This window comes from Convolutriloba macropyga, unplaced genomic scaffold (assembly GCF_964194025.1).
Source record: "Convolutriloba macropyga unplaced genomic scaffold, txConMacr16.3 SCAFFOLD_4418, whole genome shotgun sequence".
NCBI classification, from domain to species: domain Eukaryota; kingdom Metazoa; phylum Xenacoelomorpha; order Acoela; family Convolutidae; genus Convolutriloba; species Convolutriloba macropyga.
In genome coordinates, this window is record NW_027453610.1 from 11,272 (window position 1) to 18,280 (window position 7,009).

Below are 7,009 nucleotides of genomic sequence, written 5' to 3' on the forward strand. Positions count from 1 at the left end.
GTTTCAGCTTCCGCTTACTAGAAACAACATAATACTAGTCTCATTAAGTTCCGTCTCTTTGCAATTTTCTTATGAAGAAAATTCGCCATCACAATGACTCCAGCAGTTCTTGATCAAGGAATGCAATCATTGATCAGAATGCTATTATTTGAATCGGTTCTGCTTTAAGTGTTCCAATTTTATTGGAAGCACCAACAATAGAACATCAATGTGTTCAATCGAGAGTTATATAACCCTGAATCGGACGCAGTCAACAGCCGAAGCCGAGACCGCCTTTTGCGTTAGAGAGGTCGGTAAACAAATCTTGCGATTCATACCGAATTAACACATATAGCTGTGCTCCTCTTCGTAAAGCGAGCCAAGTGATCCCCTGTTGAAGGATGTATTTGGACCAATCTAGTAGCATTTGGTTTCCAACAAGCTCTCCCAAGTTAGCTTACTTATTGGGCTTTTCAACCAATTCGGTTGGCTACAAGCATCATCAAAGTACTAGCCACAGTTTGATCGCAAAATTCTACGACTTTCACATGTTGATGTTTCGGCTTGCGCTTAGCCTACTATAAGCAACATAATACTAGTCATATCATAGAGCGTGATCAGCTTGTGACGTTCTCATGATGAAGTTTCACCAACAGTGTCTCACTTCGAGCTTAAATCCAGCTACTAGTAACTACACAGTACTGACTGCAACGATAACTTTTATCTATACCTTTCACATGCTGCGCTTTCGGCCAGGGCCTACTAACGTCAACATAATACTCGATATAAACTTTTGTTCATGATGCAGCTTCCCCATGCAGAAGTTTCGCCTTCAAATGCTCTCTTGGCCATATGACGTAAGAAAAGGTTACTAGTAACATCACAGTACTAGCCACAGTTTGATTGCAAAATTCTACGACTTTCACATGTTGATGTTTCGGCTTGCGCTTAGCCTACTAGAAGCAACATAATACTAGTCATATCATAGAGCGTGATCAGCTTGTGACGTTCTCATGATGAAGTTTCACCAACAGTGTCTCATTTCGAGCTTAAATCCAGCTACTAGTAACTACACAGTACTGACTGCAACGCTAACTTTTATCTATACCTTTCACATGCTGCGCTTTCGGCCAGGGCCTACTAACGTCAACATAATACTCGATATAAACTTTTGTTCATGATGCAGCTTCCCCATGCAGAAGTTTCGCCTTCAAATGCTCTCTTGGCCATATGACGTAACACAAGGTTACTAGTAACATCACAGTACTAGCCACAATTTGATCGCAAAATTCTACGACTTTCACATGTTGATGTTTCGGCTTGCGCTTAGCCTACTAGAAGCAACATAATACTAGTCATATCATGGAGCGTGATCAGCTTGTGACGTTCTCATGATGAAGTTTCACCAACAGTGTCTCATTTCGAGCTTAAATCCAGCTACTAGTAACTACACAGTACTGACTGCAACGATAACTTTTATCTATACCTTTCACATGCTGCGCTTTCGGCCAGGGCCTACTAATGTCAACATAATACTCGATATAAACTTTTGTTCATGATGCAGCTTCCCCATGCAGAAGTTTCGCCTTCAAATGCTCTCTTGGCCATATGACGTAACACAAGGTTACTAGTAACATCACAGTACTAGCCACAATTTGATCGCAAAATTCTACGACTTTCACATGTTGATGTTTCGGCTTGCGCTTAGCCTACTAGAAGCAACATAATACTAGTCATATCATAGAGCTTGATCAGCTTGTGACATTCTCATGATGAAGTTTCACCAACAGTGTCTCATTTTGAGCTTAAATCCAGCTACTAGTAACTACACAGTACTGACTGCAACAATAACTTTTATCTATACCTTTCACATGCTGCGTTTTCGGCCAAGGCCTACTAACGTCAACATAATACTCGATATAAAATTTTGATCATGATGCAGCTTTCCCATGCAGAAGTTTCGCCTTCAAATGCTCTCTTGGCCATATGACGGAACACCAGGTTACTAGTAACATCACAGTACTAGCCACAGTTTGATTGCAAAATTCTACGACTTTCACATGTTGATGTTTCGGCTTGCGCTTAGCCTACTAGAAGCAACATAATACTAGTCATATCATAGAGCTTGATCAGCTTGTGACATTCTCATGATGAAGTTTCACCAACAGTGTCTCATTTTGAGCTTAAATCCAGCTACTAGTAACTACACAGTACTGACTGCAACAATAACTTTTATCTATACCTTTCACATGCTGCGTTTTCGGCCAAGGCCTACTAACGTCAACATAATACTCGATATAAAATTTTGATCATGATGCAGCTTTCCCATGCAGAAGTTTCGCCTTCAAATGCTCTCTTGGCCATATGACGGAACACCAGGTTACTAGTAACATCACAGTACTAGCCACAGTTTGATTGCAAAATTCTACGACTTTCACATGTTGATGTTTCGGCTTGCGCTTAGCCTACTAGAAGCAACATAATACTAGTCATATCATAGAGCGTGATCAGCTTGTGACGTTCTCATGATGAAGTTTCACCAATAGTGTTTCATTCGAATTGGTTCTGCTTTAAGCTCTCCAATTGTTTTGGATGAACCAGTTTTGCCCTTCGAAGCCACTTTTGTGAGCTTTTGTGGGTCTTTACCAAGAGGATATACCTCAAGGCCTCTTTCAATTCCTTTAAGTTCTTTCAACTCCTTTACAGTTTCTAGGTTCACATAGCTGCAAACCTTATTTCTAGTTTTAAGTCTGGCCAACTTGGGGAGAGTTGGTGCAGACCGTGACCAATTCTAGTAGGATGCCACAACAAGAATGTGATCAACTTAGCTTGTCGATGAACCTGCCCCACATTCAAACAACTCTATCGCCTTTTCCTCGTATAGTTATATGCGAGGGCCTCTCATAGAGAGCGCTGTTAGCAACCTTTTCCACATAGACGATAAAGTTGTGAGTGTTTTGCACATGGCTGTTGTCATCACCACGTGACGAGTCAACTCAGCTTGACTCTCTACACTCCGACAAGCTTTGCACATACGCCTTTAGTTCAGTATGTGTCTTTAATCTGACTCCGGTGCCTCAAGCCGGAAAAATTGTCAGATTATGATCATTATCGGTTAGTCATCCCGATGCAAGATCGTATCGTACTGTCTTTGTCTACCTCCAGATTCCGAAGAACAGGAGGAGACTCTCCCAGACCTACATATCTGGGAGAATGTTCAGAGGGCGAGAAGCTGTGGATTACTCTCCCCTAAGAACTGACTAAACTTTACCCTCGTCCAAGGTAAGTTTATTTTAGCTAGCCTTCTATGTAAAGGATCTGAGGCTAAGCTGTGTTTTTTCGAGCCTTTGGCTCGGAGCAAGTTCAGTGGGCGCCCCGAGTAGCTCAACTCTTTCCCACTGAACAGCGCAACGCTCTGTCACTCGCTGGGATTTTTGCGTGTCGGTTCTAACCACGCGACTTGTGGACCTTTTTAGGCCTTTCTCATTCACAAGTCTATAGCTGGGCTTCTATAACCCAGCTTCTGAGATCTAGATAGCTGCAGTTCTGCTAGGCTGCTTTTGCTAACTAGTCTCCCTTTAAGCAGTCCCTTGCCATGACTGCTGAACTATGTATCCACACAAGTAGTTTTTGAGCTCGATACATAATTCGAGATTGGTTGCCAAGCAATCTCTAGCGACAGAGCGTCATGCGCACTACAGACATGGCCTCTACCAGCAGCCATGCCCGAAGGAATCAATCACTGATCCTTCCGCAGGTTCCCCTACGGAAACCTTGTTACGACTTTTACTTCCTCTAGACAATTAAGCTCGATCCGCTTCATCCCGTTGCCGGAGACCGAAGTCCCAACAGTAGGAATTTGCAATTCTTGCTTAACTATCCAATCAGTAGTAGCGACGGGCGGTGTGTACAAAGGGCAGGGACGTAATCCCTATGAGTTGTTGACTCATAAGTACCAGGAATTCCTGGTTCACGTCTGCAAGTTACAACAGACGATCCCCTTGAAGCGCTGTACTTTTCTCTGATTGCCCAGTCCATTTCGGACCAAGGGCTGAGTACTCAATCTAAAAGTACACAGTGTAGCGCGCGTGCAGTCCAGAACATCTAAGGGCATCACAGACCTGTTATAGCCTCACTTCATCTGCGGTATTTAATTCCGCATAGTTCCTCTAAGAAGTGTTTGAATTCACATATAGTGAATTTCATTATTTAGATGGAGAAGATCTCGTTCGTTATCGGAATTAACCAGACAGATCACTCCACTAACTAAGAACGGCCATGCACCACCGCCCATATAATCATGAAAGATATTCAATCTGTCAATCCTTAAGATGTCTGGACCGGGTGAGTTTTCCCGTGTTGAGTCAAATTAAGCCGCAGGCTCCACTCCTGGTGGTGCCCTTCCGTCAATTCCTTTAAGTTTCGATTTTGCAACCATACTTCCCCCGGAACCAATAAACTTTGGTTTCCCGGTTAATCTCTTGCCAAGTCAAGATCGACTTTGACAAATTGTAGGTTGGTATAGTTTATGGTCAGAATTACGAGGGTATCTAATCCTCTTCAATACTCTGACTTTCGTTCTTGATTAATGAAAACATTCTTGGCAAATGCTTTCGCAGTAGTTTGTCTTGCCACGATCCAAGAATTTCACCTCTAACGTAGCAATACAAATGCCCCCGTCTGTTCCTTTCAATCATTACCGCACTCAGCCAACCGGCATCAATCGAGTAGCGGGTCATTCTCCATTATTCCATGCTTTATTATTCGATCCCAAAGGATGCTTTGAACACTCTAATTTTCTCAGGGTGAAAACACCGTTTCCACAGTTCGTCACATTTAAGTGCAAACTATTTCTTCGATGCGAAGGATGAGCGGAACGAGTCAACAGATTTAACTGAAGACCATGTTGCCGTTCTACTCAAACAGATCCAACTATGAGCTTTTTAAACGCAGCAACTATTGCATACGCTTGTAGAGGCTGGTATTACCGCGGCTGCTGGCACCAGACTTGCCCTCTACTCGTTCATCAATGGAGCTTTTAAGTCCATTCCATTCTGATTACAAACCATAAAGGTTCATATCATTATTTCTAGTCACTACCTCCTCGTGCGGAGAGTGGGTAATTTGCGTGCCTGCTGCCTTCCTTGGATGTGGTAGCCGTTTCTAAGGCTCCCTCTCCGGAATCGAACCCTGATTCCCCGTTACCCGTCACAACCATGGTAGTCCGTTACACTACCATCATAGGTTGATAGGTCAGAAATTCGGAAGTTCCGTCCCCAAGCCGAAGCTATCTGGGATCTTTCAGTTACTAGGACTCATCACGGGATGTGTCTGTACTTAGCAAATCACCCGGTGTAGTCTTGTAAAAGTCTCCGACAGTGTCGGACAATCAGCATGCATTAGCTGCAGGGTTACCGCAGTTATTCATTTAGCTTGCAAATCAACTAATAGATAGTAACTGATTTAATGAGCCATTCGCGGTTCCACTTTTTCAAGCTTCGCTTACACATGCATGGCTTAGTCTTTCAGACAAGCATATGGCAACTGACAGGATCAATCAGTTTAATTGTACTTTGAACAATCTTTCGATTTGTTCGAATTTAGAAAGACATAGCCTTGCGGCCTCGTCAATCTTGCTTTGAGCTTTTTAAATCACGAAGAGTTTCAATGCATGCTTTGGCATGGCTACTAGTTACTACACAGTACTCTACACACTTAGAGTTACCCACGATTACACATTTCACATGCTGATGTTTCGGCTCGCGCGTACTAGAAACAGCATAATACTATGTGTACTGGTAGATAGCGCTCTGTGAGCATTTCCCATGAGCAGGTTTTGCCCTCCAAATCTCTGTTCTACTGTTACCAATACCGGCTAACAACTGTATCATACTAGGGAGAATTGACTCATGATTTAAAAACCAGATGTTCACATGTCGATGTTTCGGCTCTCGCCTACTAGAAACAACATAATACTAGTCTGTTAAAAATCTCAATCACGCCGCCTCTTCAGATACAGAAGTTTTACCTTTTATTGGTTAGAGAACAGCTTTCCAGCTGTCGACATGGTTACTAGTAACAACACCGTACTCAACACAAAAACTTTTCAACTTCACAACTTTCACATGCTGATGTTTCTGCTTTCGCATACTAGAAACAGCATAATACTTATTGTTTTGTCAAGTAATTTGTGTGTCTTTCCCATGTGAAGTTTCACCGGTCAACAATGTTTCCCTGACCAATTACGGCTACTAGTAGCTGTATAATACTAGGGAAAATGATTGAGGATTTAATATCAGATTTTCACATGTTGATGTTTCGGCTTTCGCCTACTAGAAACAACATAATACTAGTCTGCTAAGAAATCTCGCTCAAATTGCCTTTTCACATACAGAAGTTTCACCTTCTATTGGTTAGAGAACAGTTCTCAGCTGTCGACATGGTTACTAGTAACAACATCGTACTCAACACAAAAATTCTTCAACTTCACAACTTTCACATGCTGATGTTTCTGCTTTCGCGTACTAGAAACAGCATAATACTTATTGCTTTGTCAAGAAGTGTGTGTGTCTTTCCCATGCGAAAGTTTCACCGGTCAGCAATAATTGCCGTGTCCAATTAAGGTTACTCATAGCTGTATAATACTAGGGAAAATGATTGAGGATTTAATATCAGATTTTCACATGTTGATGTTTCGGCTTTCGCCTACTAGAAACAACATAATACTAGTCTGCTAATAAATCTCGCTCAAATTGCCTTTTCACATACAGAAGTTTCACCTCTTCTTGGTCACTGTACAGATGATGCTGTCTGTTCTTTATTTGGTTCTGCTTATTATAAGGAGGGGCATCACTCCTTCCTCCTTGGTTTGCATGCATTAAGCCTGCTTTGTGAAAAGCGTATCTTTCTAGCTTTTCTTCGCCTTACTCGAGTAGGACGATACAATCCAGACATTAGTCAGTCTTGGTGTAAAGTCACTGAGTATTATTCGGTTCTGCTTTATTCAGCAATATGCTGTATAATTGTTGTA

The 7,009-nt window shown here is 42.1% G+C and overlaps 1 pseudogene; it reads right to left on the reverse strand.

The window, feature by feature from the left end:
- Window positions 1-230: 230 nt before the first annotated feature.
- On the reverse strand, window positions 231-382 carry LOC142358412 (5.8S ribosomal RNA; annotated as a pseudogene).
- Window positions 383-7,009: the final 6,627 nt, after the last annotated feature.